Below are 15524 nucleotides of genomic sequence, written 5' to 3'. Positions count from 1 at the left end.
TAAGACCTGGCAGTGGCTTAAGAATGGCAACTTGAAGAAAGAAATAGGGTTTAATATTGGCTGCACAGGAACAGGCACTAAGAACAAATGCAATAAGAGCAAAAGTAGAAAAATCAACAACAAACAGCAAGTGCCATCTTTGTAAAGAAGCAGATGAAACAGTGGACCACCTAATCAGCTATTGCAAAGAGATCGCACAGACTGACTATGAACAAAGGCATGACAAGGTAGCAGCAATGATACATTGGAACATCTGCAAACAATGCAAGCTACCTGTAGCCAAAGATTGGTAGGACAACAAAATTGAAAATGTTGTAGAAAATGAAGATGTAAAAATATTATGGGATTTCCGACTACAAACAGATAAACATCTGCCACACAAAAAGTCACCAGATATAACTGTAGTCGAGAAGAAAGAAAAACAAGTCAAAATAATTGACATAGCAATAGCAGGCGACAGCAGAATAGAATAAAAAGAAATAGAAAAAAATAACAAAATATAAAGATCTTCAAATCGAAATTGAAATGTTGTGGCAGAAAAAGACCAAAATAATCCCAGTAGTAATTGGTGCCCTAGGTGCAATTCTAAAACACCATGAAGAGCACCTCAGTACCATAGGGGTCACGGAAATTACCATCAGTCAATTACAAAAAACAACTTTACTGAGAACAGCTTACATTTTGTGAAAAGATTTATAACAACAACATTGACAATAAAATTCATTTATTTATAACAACAACATTGACAATAAAATTCAGGCATCCCAGGTCCTTGGGAAGGACTCAATGTCTGGATAAAACAAACCAGTCAATAACATCTGTCTGACTGTGCGAATAAATAAATAAATAAATAAATAAATAAATAAATAAATACTAAATGAATAGATAGATAGATAGATAGATAAATAAGGGAGGCGTCACCATGGCTTTGTCAGCTGCAGTGGCTCCCAGTCCATTTCCAGGCCCAATTCAAAGTGCTGGTTTAAAGCTTTAAACCCCTAAATGGCTTGGGACTAGGGGTGTTACCAAAACCGGAAAACCCAGTTTGGTTCGAGTAGAGCCGGACTCAAACTGAACCAGGTCTGGTCTGGTTCCGTGCACAGTAGAGCTAGGCCTGGTATGGCTGTAGTCTGAACTGTTTCAGGCCCAGCTCAGCAGGGGGAATGAATCTTTTAAAATAAAAAGTGGCGGAATTACTGCCATTATGGGGCTTTGGGGGTGCCGCCACAACCATCGGGGGGGGGGTCTCCTGATGTCCCCCCCACAAGCCTCCCCCCAGTCATTTCCTGCCCCCTTTGCCCCCTTTTTGGCCCATTTCAGGTTGTTTTTCCTCTCTGCAGTGGCAGTGGCCATTTTGGAGGCCACCGCTCATACTCACTGGCCATCTGTGTGGCCAGATCATGACCATTTTGTATTTTGGGGTTTCTTTCCATTTTGGTCAGTTATGGTCTTCTTTTGGTCCATTATGATTTAATATTTTATGTGTTTTTAGTTCATTCTTTTATCTATCTATCTATCTATCTATCTATCTATCTATCTATCTATCTATTTGATTTCTATATCACCCTTCCAAAAATGGCTCAGGGTGGTTTACACAGAGAAATAATAATTAAATGAGATGGATCCCTGTCCCCAAAGGGCTCACAATCTAAAAAAAAAAAAAACAAGATAGACACCAGCAACAGTCACTGGAGGTACTGTGCTGGGGGTGGATAGGGCCAGTTACTCTCCCCCTGCTAAATAAAGAGAATCACCACGTTAAAAGGTGCCTCTTTGCCAAGTTAGCAGGGATGCTATGTTGTCAGCTGCCTAGAGAACAATTTGTTATGGGGCAGCTAACAAATAAAGTTTATTTATCATTTTTATCATCATCATCATCATCATCATCATCATCTTAATCAAGGGCTCAGACTTGGGTCCCCAGATGTTGTTGGCCTACAACTCTCATCTTTCCCAGGCCCAATGGCCTTTGACCGTTGGTGCTGGGAATGATGGGAATTGTAGGCCAGCAGCATCTGGGGACCCAAGTTTGAGTCCCCCTGTTTTTGAAACTCTTTGGAAGACAACAATGGGCCATTCTTCCTTTCTCTGAAAGACTGGTTGACTTCATGCTTGCAAAACCAAACCAAACTGTAAATATTCCTGTTGATCGCCTCAGCGGAAGAAGCATTGTCACAAAACCTCCTCTTCTCCCCTCCTATTCACTCTCTCCAGTGAGTGGAAGGGACATTGATTCCATTCTTCCAGGCCCTTTTCAGACTCCTTGCCTTTATTGAACCTATTAACTGAGTGGGTGGTGGCAGCTGCAGGTTGAAGTTCCACAGCAACAGCCTTAAACATCAGATTATTGCCAGTTGTAAAGAAGTGTGCCAGCATGCCCTTTCCATCCATCTGAAATTTGTATTTGTTCTTTAAAACAACAGAACATGCATTTCCCACTAACCGTCGAAGCAAGTACCTCCATTCCTGACACAAAATCCATCAGGCAGCTGGAGTCCCACAGCTGTGGCTCCATTTCAAAACCCTCTGTACTTCTTGTTCTCGTATGCTGAGGCACCACATCCCAGCAGCGCCTGCACTTATCTGTGTCTCCACTGAATGTTTCCTTCGACGCCACCCTCTGACATTTTCTCCCTTTTCAATTATCTGCATTTCTTGTCCCAGCAAACGGTGACATATCATCCAAAATTCATGGCTGCTATCCTTTTTGAAAATTAATGACAGTTTCTGTAGACTCTGTAAACATTCACAGTATTTTTCAAGCAGTTCCGAACGTTGTTATTGTCAGGTTATGTTCTTGATAATGAAGGCATGCAAGGCGACTATACAGTGTAATGGAGTGCGGCAAAAGTCGAAAAGGAAAACAGAGAAGAGGCTTTTTGTGCGTCTCCTCCTCATTTAGGAGGGGGAAGAGGACTGGCAGGTTTTTACCTACTGCAAAGTTTTTCAAAGGTGGCCTTTTATTGTCTATCCAGAGGATGCTGAGACCCAGGATAACATTGGAGGTTGGAAAGTCAGTTCAGCTTTCCTTCACCACAGATCACCATTCATGCAGGACTGGCTATTAGGGACTTTTTAAACCCAGCTTTGTGCATGCCGAATTTGATGCAGCAGGTAGCTCTGAGTAATGAAACCTGCTTCTCCGGCTGACTTTTAAAATGAATGCAGGTACAGTTATCTGCACAGGCTTTTTGCGGGTGGGGGCACTGTTCCCTATAAGGCGTCTGCACATGCACATGCGCACATGTTTTCTGATGTCCACTCAGTTAATTTTAGATCCTGCTCAGGTTGAATTAGGAAGGCCCCACTCTGAATGCACATGTGCACACACTGCCTTGATACTGCTGCCCAGAACATAACTCATTCCACACAGAGATGAAAAAATAAATAAATTACAGGGACCACTGGTGGGGGGGTGGGGGGGGAGCCTGCATATACACCCATTAGTGAGGATCTTGGTCACTGTGTTCAATGGAGCTGACTCCCAGGTACTTACATATGTAACAGGTACAATCTTGTCCTATTGAAAAGACATTTCACTTTTTAAAAATTGTGCCCCTTGTTTGTTAGCTTGCCAGGTCATGGGGTTCCCACTTTTATTGTTCTATCCATCAGTGGCAGCTGATGGAGGGTGGGTGGGTGGAGCAGAAGGCAGAGTCTACTTTTCCCAACAGGTAAACACTCCCCACTTCCACCCAGCATCCCCAGTGAAAAATGAGCCACTCACCTTATCCCCATCACTCAGCTGGCTGATGCACCTTTGTATTTGAAGGGTCAGCACAGCAAAACGTTATTAGCAAGTTTTTTGCTTGCAATGTTGGGTGGCAGGAGAGGGGGAGCCTTTACTTGACATTAAAGGTACCTTAATTACCTCTCACTTAGCTTAAGTACCTGTACCTGACATTAAAGGTACCACCTTCCACTTCATGCTTCCCTGCCCCAGCTCCACCAGCTGCTACTGCTATCCATTTCTTGGTCACTTTTGCATTCTTGCCATTATTCCATTCGAATGAATGTATGTTCCATGATCTCTGTACAAGTACAAGTAACTGGGGAGAAGAAATGTTTTATCCTGCTTAGACAACCCTCCCCTCCGTCACCCACCATTCTTGGAAGTACAAGCAATAATTTGACATCTTAAAAAGAGATTTTCAAGACGTCTCAGATGGTGAAAGGTGATTTTACTGGACCATTGTCTCCCCCTCCCACCAATTTTTAAGATTGGCCTGTTTATTAAAGAGAAACAGAAAACTCCTCTGCTGTAGCCAAGTAGTATCAAAAGTTCATTTCAAACTTGTGAGCATACAACTTTTTAAAAATATTGTCAGGAGTTAAACAGAATAATTTCTTTTACAATACTATAGATTTGCTGTTGTTGCAAGCAGAGATTAGTCAGTATTAAACTTCTGGACTGAGACATGAGATTGAGTATTCTTAGGTGAACTATTATCTTAGTTCTAGGCTGGAAGTACTCCATCAGTGGGCTGGTACAGACATCATGTGGAACTTCATTTAGATCCATGCTCTATGTGTTGTCACTGAGTCTCAAGAACATGTGCTCCCTTTCTCCCATTTTCACTAGAGCATCTACTGCGACCCTACCATGCATGCCCTCAACTCCTGCCTGTAGGCTTCCAGTGGCATCTGGTGGGCCACTGTGTGAAACTGGATGCTGTACTAGATGGGCCTTGGGCCTGATCCAGCAGGGCTGTTCTTATATTCTTATGTACTTCCTATCTAGGTTATCAGAAATCAGCTTTTATTTCGATCAACGACCAGAACAAAGAGAGAGAGAGAGAGAGAGAGGGAGAGACATCACAAATATATGGAGAGTGGTCTGAATCCACCAGTTTTAGATTATTCTAACCTACTTGCTTCAAATAACCCATGATCTGCAACTCACTTCCAACCTTGGGTACAGATCTTGGATTATTTGAAGCAAGTAGGTTAGACTAAGATGGAATTGGTGGGTTTGGATGACATGACTAATATTTGCTTATTTTAACCTAGATAGGAAGTAGACTACTCATGTGGTGATGGCAGAGAGGAACATGCATTTATGGAACTCAGGGATGTTGCACAGAGCCTGATGAACCAAGGTTGGAACATAAGAAAATAAACAGATCCTTGCTGAATCAAGACCAAGGCCTCTCTAGTCCAGCTTCTGGTTACTCGCAGTGGCTTACCAGATGCCTCTGGGAAGTTCACAAGCAGGAAATGAAGGCATGCCCCCTCCCCTGCTGCTGCTCTCCTGCAACAGAGGCATCCTACCTCTGAAGCCGGAGGTTTCACATGACATCTGAAGCAGCCAAATGACATGTTGGATTCCCAGCCCTGTGTTTGCCTTTGATGTCAATGTGATGGTGGGGGCTGATTTGCAATGGACAAGCAGTGATGGGAAGGAGTGCTTAATCCTCTATGACCACTTTTTTCTGCAACCCCTCCCCTAGTTGCTTTTCCTCATTTGACTGGACCCTGATTGGTGAAAGTGTGGCTGGGAGGAGAGTTACATAGGAAATACCTTTTCCTTATGAAAGAAAACCAGCAGGCAGAGGAAGAATTAAACACACTCCCTCGCACTTGCCAGTTTTCCACTTCAAATGCTGCCACCCCACTGCTGCTTTGCACATTGGCAACACACAAATGTTTAGGAATCCTGTCTTGTTGCCAGACATATGGGCCTGACCTCACAGTTGTCAACGACTAGAAGAAAACTAGCCCAATAATTTTAGCCCAATTATTTTATTTGTGAAGTTCAGAAAACTGTGAGTAAGCAGCTAGATTTCTTTTAGTACACTGGAATTATTTTTTGGAGTAAACGTCACTGGCAGCATTTCCATTTAGTGCAAATACATGCAGGTACAAGGTCACTGTTGCTCCGCCCCAGAGTGCCATTTATTCATTCATTCATTCGATTTCATTCATTGCCGTTCATTCACTTTTGTCTATGAGACTGTAGCAGTCAAACTACAGCTCCTTTGAAACTGCTGCCTTGCCCCCAGAGCCACTGTTGAGCCAAGGGAGGCAGGGCAGCCCAAGGACAGAAGAAGACAAAAAGTAGAATTTCATGGTAACTTGCCATTATACCAAATGAGGCATATAACAAAAAAGAGATCTCCCAACACTGGGCATATATCAACAAGCAAATCTTACATATTAAGAAAGGAGAAAACCCAAACATACACTAGTTGTTACAAATAGTCAATGGCCAGAAGAAAAAGCATGAGGTGCCACTAAGAAGAAATATGACAACACAGTGGCAGCTGCTCTGCACAGCCTGCACAGTTCTGAAGACCCATCTCATGCCCTGTGCAGCTCCTCCACAGTGTGAGGCTATTCTCACAGGCATTCTAACCAAGCAGGAGTCCAGCGCTCATCTGGGGGGAAGGTGGGTACAACCGGACTTCTTCCCCGCCCGCCCACCTGGACATGTGAACGACCCCTGTGTTGGATCCCAAATGCAGGTTGTGCCTACCAGCACCAGTCAGAAATGAGCGGAAAGTTTTTGCTATTAGCTCTGCTCATTGTCCTGCCATTGTGTGTTGTTGTGGTGTGTCTCCGCGCCATACTGACTCACAAGTAGCTTCCTGACTGGGAGGCTACAGCAAGCTTCCCAGCACCGGGCGGCTCCCCAAAAGGCACCGTGCACTTGCATGATGCCTTATGCGACTTCTGGGAGTCGGGAGGCCCCCAAACCCCGCTGTCCCAACCGGCTCTGGCAACCCTCCAGCAGAGGAAGAGGAAGTTGGCAACCCTCCAGCAGAGGAAGAGGCACCTGAAGGGGGCAGCTCAGCAGTCGGGCTGCAGGAGACAGGCCAAGATAAAGCTTCAGCTCCAGAGGGGCATCAGAAGCAGAAGAGATGGTGTGTGTGTATGTGAAAAATCAAATCCTGAGCTGGAAGAGGAACAACCATTTACCCCTCAAAAGCGTAGGCAAGCTGAATGCCAGCAGCAGCTGCAGCCATTGAGGCAAAGTCAGTGTGTTCTGGCTGCCCAGGGAAGGGGAGGGCTCCCTGATCATCTGCGGGGAGAGCAGGTCAAACCTGCTCTCCTCGCAACCCCACTTTTGGCTCTTCACACTAATCGTGTGAAGAGCCTCCTTGTCTCAATTTTTCATCTGTAAATTGGTCATGACAGGGTTGTTGTAAGGAAGACAACTTTACAAAGCTTCCCACGTACAAGAGAGTTCTTCCAGGTTCCTCTGCCACCTGAAGCAGGGCATTCTCTGTGGCGGTGCCTTCACTGTGGAATACTTGCCTATTGATGGTGGTGGAAATATATTGTCCTTGTGCTCAGCAATCATCTTTGGTCCATTTGTGTTCCAGCCAAGAGATGGAATTTTCTATCCACTGTAAGTTAATGGGGTGAATTAAAAATTAATTAGGTTTACTGTACAGACAGTCATTGTCTTCAATCAACGATACTAGGAAAATATATCTCCTGCAGGAAAAGAAGAAATGTATTCTTGATGTGTGTCTGCATGTTTTGTGCAAATTTCCTTGGGAGTGAGTGTTGAGCTTCACTGTGAGAGAGTCGAGTTAAAACACCTGGACTGCCAGGAAGCTCATTAGGTATCCATGACTAAGTCACTATATCACAGACTTGACATGTGGAAAACAAAGCACTTGTTTTTGTGCAAAGAAGCTCAAAAAATGGACTCTAGAATAGGTGGCGGTGATCTGGAGTGTGGGAATGGGGTAAAATTGGTTTAAGTATGAATTGTTCCCCTACAATAATGTTAAACCAAACAGAAAAGCACCTTTGAAAAATGTATGTGCATTATAACATATTTTGTGCAGAGAACGATTTGAGTGACAGACTCCCCTGTTTTCTCATAGACAAGGATTTAAATTATGACTGAGTTTCTAACCGCTCCACAACCTTGACACCTTGTTTCTAGGATGCAGAAATGGATATGAACACAATTGTGCTACTAAGTGCAGGTGAATGCTATTTTCTCTCCCAGAAGGCTCCAGTATGAGGACAGGAAGCATTGCTCTTACCCTGATGGTGTAATTATGTGCTTTATGATTCATTATGTGGTATGGTCATGAAACCACATCAGAGAGTGAGCAATGCTAGCTACTCTCTTTCTGGAACCTAATGGGAGGGAAAATAGCATTCACCTGCACTTCCTAGCACAATAATACTTAGCAGCTGGGAGCATGATAACAGGTGTTCACTGGACAACAAAGCAGGCAGTAGCAGTGGTTACGGGGCATTGCTAGCTACTTAAAAGATCTGGGGCCTTTCCAACAAAGACTGGCTCAGGCCCACAGCTTCCCACAGTTTGATAAGGAAATCTTTCTGTGCTCTCTTAAGGAATCCAATGCTTTCTTCTGTTTTTTAAAGCCATTAATCATCAATGCATCCACCAACGTCAGGCAGTGTGGGGTACCAAATTGTTGATCTCAGGCAAGTGCCCAGGTGGCCAAATGCTGCCAGTAGGCCTGGGTGGTGAAAAAGGTGGGTTGAAATCCTTGACTTAGCCCTAATTTAAATTTTCAGAGAACTGCACTGAAGTGCTGAGACACTAACCTACCAAGCACCTTTGCTATGCAATTCCAAATTTTTAAAAGTGACCTCATGTGACCCCTGTTGAAACTAATGGGGCTTGAACAAGAGCAGTGTTGCCTGAAAGTGGAATTGTTGACCCAATCCATTAGTTCCCTGAAATCTTTATCAACCCCAGATGCATAGATGTCAGGCAATGGTCCTATTCAGAAGATTCTGAGGAGGAACTGCCTGACCCACATTCCCCTGATATGATCCTGCTGCAGGACACTGAGGAGGAAGCCCCACGGATGGAGAGCTTACCTATTGTGGAACAGCAGGCGGCTGCTGTTGAGCCATTGCCTTCTTCAGATGGGGAGGAGCTGGAGCCAAGCAGCAGACCGGTGAGCTACGTGGAGCATCAGTGTGACCACAGCAGTGTTTTGTGCAGAGAAGAAGCAGCTGTTTGGCTACAACGTCTGACCGGCGAGGCATCTGAATCTGTAACCCTGAAGGCAGGCAGGGCTTTAATTGGCTTCACCTGGCATTTTGCCTTGAAGGTGTATAAATTCAGACCGCTCACTCTGCACCGCACTGGTTTCAACTGATCACTTTGGTGTGCAGTTCCAGCTCCCTGCTCTTGAGTACCTTGCTCCTGTTTGCTCCTGGGATCTTGACCCTGTGCTTGGCTATCAACTTGTGACTCTATACAGAACCGCCTTGGGGTTGTGTTTTTAATGAAAGGTGGTATAGAAATGTAAAAAACAACAACAACCCCCCAAATTAAAAAAAAAACCCTGGATTACAGAACTGGCAAGCAACCCCTCTCCTGGCATTGACCCATATTGGACTTGGCATTCAACACAATGGCCCTTTAGATGTTTCCGTGGAAAAGTAGTTCTTTTTTTGGTCCTAAATTTATTGATGTTCCATTTCATGGGATGACCCCTGGTTCTAGTGTTGTGAGAAAGGGAGAAAAAATTATCTCTGTCCACTCTCTCTACTCCATGCATAATTTTATGCACCTCTATCATGTCTCCCCAGAGTCATCTCTTTTCCGAAGAAAAAAGCCCCAGATGCTGTAGCCTAGCCTGTCCTCATAAGGAAGGTGCTCCAGGCCCCTGATCATCTTGGTTGCCCTCTTCTGCACCTTTCCCAGTTCTACAATGTCCTTCTTAAGATACAGTGAACAGAACTGTATGCAGTACTCCAAATGTGGTCGCACCATAGATTTGTATAAGGGCATTATAATATTAGCATTTTTATTTTCAGTCCCCATTCCTAACGATTCATAGCATGGAATTAGCCTTTTTCTCAGCTGCCGCTCACTGAGATGAAACTTTCAATGAGCTGTCCACCACAACCCCAAGATCTTTCTCCTGGTCAGTTACTGACAGTTCAGACCCCATCCGTGTATATGTGAAGTGAGAGGATGCATACATTCCATTTGTAAGGATTTCATTTTTAGTTTCCTAGTCTGTGCCTTTCTTTAAAAAAATCTATTGCAAAAGATTTATTTTCCTAGTGCAGTTGATTGAAGATGATGGCTATCTGTACAGTAGATCTAATTAATTTCTGACACCAAGGTCATTTCCAGGGTACAGAAAAAGTAATCTCTTGGCTGCAACACAAATAGACCAAAGATAATTGCAGAAAACAAGGGCGATATATTCCACCACCCCCTGACCAAGACAAGGTTCAATGCGGTGAAAAAGAGTTATAGCTGATGATCCACAGTTAATACTTCTTCCACTGAATTTTTATCCTTGTTGGCTTCTTTGCAGAACTTGCAGGCAGAAACTCCAGCTCTAGTAATTCTAGCATAAGTACACAATATTTCGTATAAGAGAGGACGGAGACAAGGAAATTGATTGTACTGTATTAAATCCACACTACTTTAGATTGAAAGAGGGTGACCTTCTGTGTACAGAGGGCCTGTCTTAGAACAGGTGGGCTTGGGGTGCCAGACTTGGTGATTGGCCTTGTGCAGGTGTCAGACTCCAAATAAATACATTGCTGTCAGTGGCAGCACAAGGCTTCTGTATGCCTGAGGCAGGGCACCAAATAATCTCTCTCCTGTGTGCATCCTCTCCCCCTTCCCCCTCTTTTAAAGTGAGGCACAGACGGGCATCTTGCTGCCTTTTGGGGACCTCAGCCATAAGCTGTCTGAGGCAACTGCCTCCCCTCGCCTCATGGAAGGCTTGCCCCCAATTGCTATTATGATGCAAAATATTATGATGCTATTATATTATGAAGATATTATGATGCAAGATATGGTGCTATTATGACACAGTTGATGACTGACTAAGAGAGGGATCTTGGGGTCGTGGTGGACAGTGTGTTGAAAGTGTCAACTCAATGTGCGGCAGCTGTGAAAAAGGCCAGTTCCATGCTAGGGATCATTAGGAAGGGGAATGAAAATAAAATGGCTAATATGATAATGCCCTTATACAAAACTATGGTGCGGCCAGATGTGGAGTACTGCATACAATTCTGGTCACCACAGGAAGAGGGCAGCAAGATGATCAGGGGCCTAGAGCACCTTTTTTATGGGGGAAAGCTACAACACCTGGGGCTTTTTAGTTTAGAAAAAAGACGACTGCGGGGAGACATGATAGAAGTCTATAAAATCATGCATGGTGTGGGAAAAGTGGAGAGAGGGAAATTCTTCTCCCTCTCACATAACACTAGAAACGGGTCATCCCATGAAATTGATTGTCAGGAAATCTAAGACCAACAAACGGAAGTACTTTTTCACATAACACAGAATCAACTTGTGGAATTCTCTGCCGCAAGATGTGACAGCCAACAACCTGGATGGCTTTAAGAGGGGTTTGGCTAACTTCATGGAGGAGAGGTCTGTCATCAGCTACTAGCTGGAGGGCTGTAGGCCACCTCCAGCCTCAAAGGCAGGATGCCTCTGAGTACCAGTTGCAGGGGACTAACAGCAGGAGAGAGGGAATGGCCTCAACTCCTTCCTGTGGCTTCCAGCAGCATCTGGTGGGCCACTGTGTGAAACAGGATTTTGGACTAGATGGGCCTTGGGCCTGATCCAGCAGGGCTGTTCTTATGTTCTTATAAACTATTCAGATGCCACAGCCACACTGCTATCAGAATTGCCACCAGTTGGCCATTGTAGTAAGATAAAGATGAAGTGAAGTACAGTGAGATTCACTGCCATGCTGTGGACTATTGAAAAGTGTACACATGCTTTTTGGGATTTGAAGAATGTAACTAGCACGGCTGTGTGGAGAAATACTCAATATTTACCCAATCTGAGACATAACTATACATACGCAGGCCAGAACCATATTCACTGTAACTTTGATGCTAATAAATTGATTTTTATTTTTAAATTTTACTTTAGATTTCCCTATTTTGATATTACTCGATATTCAATATGATTCAAAATGGCACTAATTGGAACTGTGCTTGGCAAATTGAACTCCCCCCCCCAAACAAACAAATCTGCCCCCCCCCGCTTATTCTGAATTCAGAACCCTGTCGTACCGCCAAGTAAGCTCATCTGGATCTGAACCCATCTTTCCCCTACTCAGGTAGGGCTTCTTGTGTGAACAGCCTCAATGTGTGAATAGGGCTACTGTATTATCACATTGTGTCATTCACAGGGAGTACTTTGAGGGGGGAAATAGTGACTATCAGGAGGGCTGCCACTGAGAAACTGGCGGCACTAAGAAATGGGTAGCACTTTTGAAGAAGGTATGCCATCTTTAAACTCACAAACTCACAGATACTCAAGCCAAAAGTTATTTCTGCTGCGTCGTAATTCACATTTCTTTCTTTCACCAACAGTGCTGTAACTCCCAACATGCTAGAATGCCATGCAGTCCTTAGAGTTTGTATTTTTAATACTTCCATTTAGACTCATATAAGAGCACTGTACTCTTCCATGTAAATTATTACAAGGCAAAAGAAATTATGCCTGACAGAGACAGCTTGCATACCATACCAGTGTGCAAAACAGTTCTACATCTTTTGTCATGTTCTTAGAATGTATCAGAAATAAAGCAAGAGAAAACATAGGGGGTCATTTTAAAAATGAAAATGAGTGGAAATAATTGTGATCTTCTCTCTCTACATTACACTAAGGTTGTATGTGGCAAGCCCCACCCACGCAGTGCTAAGCGCATGCATGGCAAGAGAGAGCTGGGGCAGCATGATGGCGGCAGCCGAAGCAGGTGTCTTGTGGGTGGTGAGCGCCTTCATGGCACTCTCTGGTGTCAGGGGCTTAAACTCTTCTTCTGAGCCCGTGCTCAGCCAAGGAAGAGCAGGAGGGCGGTGGAGGAGGGAGGGCGAGGAGAGAGAAGGCAGGAGACAGGCTGAGGCGGGTTGCTGCTGTTGAGAAAAAGCCGGAGCCCAGGGGAGCGGTCAGAGGCTGGGAGATCAAGATGCAGATATTCTGTGCTGGGCCAGATAGTTTCTGCTTAATTTGCAGAGAAAGGAGCTATGCACAGAAGCTTTGGAACTGGTAGCAATGGCATGTATCTAGACTGGACCTGCATAATGTATGAACCACTGAACCAAATGCCCACAGTTATATATCTTCATTACACTTTTATCCCATCCTTCTTTCAGGGAGCTCAGAAACCCCATTCATATGTTATGTTAAACACTCGTATGATCTGTGTACAATGTACAGGTACAGATCTGTACACGGGTACAGTTATTCACACATTACATTAAACACAGGTAAAGAATTACATTTCCTATCTGTTCCGTGCATTTGGAACAGATAGGACCTGCACCCTAGGGCCTCTACCTAGGTTCAGTTTTTAAAAGAAACTTCAGAACCAAGTTGGAGCATCTCTGGCTAAGACAAACACGATCTTCAAGAAACCATGCGTGCACTGATGCCTTCATTCATTTTTTACCATTGGATACCCTGAGCTATATTACCCATGGAGCTGCATTTTTTGTCCTAACATAAAACATAAATGAAGTCTGTTCCCTTAGCAACTGCTAAGCAACTAACCTTCCAGGGCTGCCAGAGTAAGTGGTGTAACTAATGCTTGCTGAACATTGGCTTCTCTCTGAAGTAGTTTCCCATCAATGCAGTAAATGGACTTCTCTTGAATAAAAGGTGGGTTTTTAAATGGGGTGCGCTTATTTTGATTTGGGCTATAATTTGTTTACAGGGATTGGAATATTTTTACAGTTTCGAGATGAGTAGACTAATATTAAAATAATAAATATCAAAATATTAAATGCAAGAAGTCAGGGATAGGGATAGGGATAGGGATAGGGATAGGGATAGGCCCCAACTTGGTTTTAATGCTTTCTGTTTTTAATTGTAAACCGCCCTGAGCCATTTCGGAAAGGTGGTATAAAAATCGAACAAACAAACAAACAAACTTGTGCCAAATGACTGAGCATCTCTTCTTTGTGACTCTCAGTGACACGTTTCTGATCTTGCAGAGAACTACTAGAGTGCACACAGTGCTTGGAAGTGTTAGGGCTCTGGTGCAACAGAGTACATGTTAGAGCAGGGATTCTCAACGCTGGGTCCCCAAATGTTCTTGGACTTCAATTCCCATAATCCCCAACCAAAAGCCACTGGGTCTCGGGATTATGGAAGTTGAAGTCCAATAACATCTGGAGACCCAACATTGAGAATTCCTGTGTTAGAGGACTGGGGGAGTTGTGAGAGGTCTCCTGCTGCTTTCTCTTAAAGCCTCTCCTCCCAGTATTGGGAAAAGCACTAGGAGAGTATAGTAGGAAATGGCTCTCGTGCTGAAGATGTTTTTGCCAAAGCAACTCTCACTTGAACAATAGTGACCATCCCCGAGTTAAAACATGAGAAGAGCCATGCTGGATAGGAACACAGGAAGCTGCCTTATACCGAGTCAGACCATTGGTCCATCTAACTCAATTTTGTCTACACAGACTGGCAGTGACTTCTCCAAGGTTGCAGGCAGGAGTCTCTCTCAGCCCTATCTTGGAGATGCTGCCAGGGAGGGAACTTGGCAAGCATGAAGATGCTGTTTCTAGAGCGGCCCCATCCCCTGAGGGGAATATCTTACAGTGCTCACATGCAGTCTCCCATTCATATGCAAACCCAGGCAGACCCTGCTTAGCAAAGGCGACAAGTCAGGCTTGCTACCACAAGACCACTTCTCCTGGATCAGACTATGGGTCTATTTAACCCAGCTTCCTAGAAGTTTCCTAGAAGGGACAAGAATATATTTCTGCAAAGCTTTCAAATAGGGCATGGTGGCAAATGATGCATGAAGGCGTCTGGTGTTTTTATTTTTGCCTTCATTAGATTTTTAGTGCTTATCTTCAATGAGTCTTCACAGTTCTAAAATAAATAAATAAAATTAAAAATACCCACACACATTTGAATTTGATGCTGTGGATTAGTGCACGAATGAGATGTTTCTCTTGAGTTTGTATTGGAGTATTTGTAAATCTGATCAAATATTTACTTCATTCAGTCCCTGCTTATATGTAGTGTTTCTCTATTTCCCCAGCAACCAGTCAAGGAGAGACGTGGTGTTGATCATTTCATGCAATAAGGGATTTTTAGTTGTTCCATAGATGTGGCATTTCTTTACGTTTATCTCCACTGTTTATTTCATGGCACAATTGCGGCAGCTCATAATCTATTCTGAACCTACCTTCCTATAATTCCGATCTGCTTCTTATGGGAGGCAGGCTTGGTATGCAAACGACTCCATTGTTGTTTAGTTATGCATGTGTGGTTGTGTTTGAAAACAAAAACTAATCATATCACTGTAAGCCTAATGCAGTTTGATCCTGCCTTTTGGCCTTAGTGTTATTTGCATGGGGAAACAGTGCCATCATTGAGACACTGAGAACACGGTAAGGAGAAGCTTCTAAACCCCAACAATGCAATCTTGTGTATGTTTACTTGGATGTAAATCCCACTGAGTTCAATGGGTTCAGCTCCCACGTCAGTATGCATTGAATTGTAGCCTAAATCTTTTAAACTGATTATAGTTCACAGATGCTGTTCACATCGAGGGTATATCTTTTTCTGCATTCCCCCG

This window comes from Hemicordylus capensis, chromosome 3, assembly GCF_027244095.1.
Source record: "Hemicordylus capensis ecotype Gifberg chromosome 3, rHemCap1.1.pri, whole genome shotgun sequence".
Classification (NCBI taxonomy): domain Eukaryota; kingdom Metazoa; phylum Chordata; class Lepidosauria; order Squamata; family Cordylidae; genus Hemicordylus; species Hemicordylus capensis.
This window is presented reverse-complemented; position numbering follows the sequence as displayed.